Consider the following 2,578-nt stretch of genomic DNA (forward strand, 5'->3'; position numbering starts at 1 on the left):
AGAGCACCGTGAAAACACGACCGACTACAAAGAAGGTTGCGTCAAAGCTGGTGGTTGATGTGGTGAATATGCACCGTTTACATTTGAAATTGTTCTTAAAAATACTCACCGTTCCTCCACCATGGCCTGAGGTCCTCGGGGTATCCCGGATTCGGCACAGTCAGGTGGCAACAATTCAATTAAAGCGTTGTACTCACCAGTACCTGTCCAAGTCTCCGTCAGACACAGGAAATCCAAGTCATTGGAAATGAAATACAGTAAAAATTCTCTAGCATGAACTCGTGTTTGCGCTGTCCAATCTGTCCTGATAACAGAAATTCCTCATTTGGGAAATGAGCATGGTACATGTTCTTTACGAACCTGCAAGTATGTTGACAAAATGCACGTGTAACAACACAATCAATAAAATGCAAAAAATGCAAAAATCCAATACAGGTGTATCCAAAAAAATCACAACAGTACAATACGTACAGTATTTTAATGTTTGTTTTTTTCTGTCTTGGGAAAAAATGTGTCTATTTTGGATTGTTTTGTTGGACGCATTCTTTGGTTTATAACAATGTTTGCCTGCGTGTCATTTTTCTTGCTAGTTGCAAGTAACTGTCCCGTTGATCACCGATGTCTGGTGATTCTTGTGCATACTGAAGGATTTTTGTTGCCATTTGCATTGCTTCCTTGCTGGATGGTGGCTTGTCATCAGGAGTTGAATCGATGTCTTGTTTTTTAAAGTTTCGTAGATTTGCGTATTTCTGACTCAAAGTGTCTCCTGGCTGCTTTTCACTTTGTGGCCAGCCTCGCTCAAACGGATGCATTTCACTCGCTCCGCTCCAGTCATTACAGTTCTTCTACGTTTGGATGCCATGGTCTACGGGCCACAAGTGGATAAAGTTAAAATCTTTCGCAATTACAGTAAAACGCACGCAATAAAACGTCACTTACACGTCATCGTTTCAAATCTGATGAATGAAAACGGCGAAGCGAACACGTTTCTTCCGTCGTGTCGAGTCGGCACTGCTTTTTAAGCTAGTGCAGCGATCTACGGGGAAGTAAGTGAATAAAGTTAAAATCATTCACAATTACAATAAAACGCACGCCAATAAGAACTCACTTACACGTCGTCGTTTCGGATCTGATGATAGAAAAAGGCGAAGTGAAAACGTGTCGTCGTCCTGTCTTTCCGTCGCATCGGGTGGGCTTTCCGTGTATTTAAGCTGCCGCGGCCTTCCCTCTCCATCCGGGTTACGGCTAGTGGAATTTCCGCTTACGTAAGTTCCGATAACATGTAATATCGTAGTCAAAATGTTCATGCATAGGTATTTATTCCGGGTGAAGGAAATTCCTTTTCATAGAATTCCGGGGATGGGAATGTTTACTGTACTCCCTCAGAATATGGGTCTTGTTCGTCAACGACCGGGTGTTTAACAACGCGATCCTTGTGGGAGTAGCTACGGGAGGGATTGTCTCTTCCGATCGCCGAGCCCGGGGGAGTTCCCTCAAAAGCTTTAGCTGGACTCCTCGCCGAGAAAGGCGCGGAGGGTAGAAATGCCTTGGCGCGGCGGGAGAGCCAACGACTGTTATCAAGCACGAGGCGACGGGGGCGAGGGCACGCCAAGACAGAGTGATTCCGTGCGTTCGAGAATGATCAGCGATCGAAGTGTGTCTCAGATCCCGTTTTAGCTTCACGAGGTGACCGCTACGTTTGCCGCGGCGGCGCTTCCGTGAAGGGGGCGCGCGAACGCGGAAGAGGTTAGCCGGCACGTTAGCCAAGAACGGAGGTAGCGTCTTATCACCACCGCCTTGCCAAAACGCAGCCGAATCTCCGACGTGTTGTTGAAACAACAACAACGATTGGCGATCATAAACCAATGGAGACACTGTTAAGAAGGCAACAAGCATTGCGAGTCGTAAAAAAACCCAAAATGGCAGGAGCGTCGCCACACACACTGGCGCACTGTCTGCCATCTTGGGTGGGGGTGGGGGGAACGAACCCTGTTCACTCTCGGGTACTCCAGTTGGGCCATGCTAGCCGATTTGCTTGCCACCCAGGTGTCCATCGTACCTTCACCTTCATGACTCGGAGGTTCTGGTGGCCCACCATGAGTCCTGGGTTTTTCCAGTTCTGCTCCATGCCCCCTCCCTCTTCTAGAACTTGCAAATTCCACTCAAGGTACTCTTTGTCTCCATTGAATTGCTAATTGTGCATGCTCAGCCCTGGGTGTGTTTGATTCTCAGCAGCTCTCCACAATCATCCTGTTTTCAAGAAACGATTCAAGAAACGTTTTTATTTATTTATTTGCCATGAAAATTATTTTTATAATGGCCAGTCATTTTACTGTGGACATAGTTGCATACTGCCAATCATGGGCGTCATTAGGCCTATTTTAGGGAGGCTTCAGCCTCCCTAAAAATTTCTTTAGCCCCCCTAAAAAATTTCATTGCATTATTTAAAAAAAAGTATTATTTATTTTTCCTCTACTTTTGCTAATATATTGCATCAAATTCAATGTAATGTGGCCATTTTAAATTATATTTCGATAACCTGCCATTATTGTAATGTTAAATCTCCCAGGTTTCCTGA

This window comes from Hippocampus comes, unplaced genomic scaffold (genome assembly GCF_001891065.2).
Source record: "Hippocampus comes isolate QL1 unplaced genomic scaffold, H_comes_QL1_v1.1 scaffold358, whole genome shotgun sequence".
NCBI classification, from domain to species: domain Eukaryota; kingdom Metazoa; phylum Chordata; class Actinopteri; order Syngnathiformes; family Syngnathidae; genus Hippocampus; species Hippocampus comes.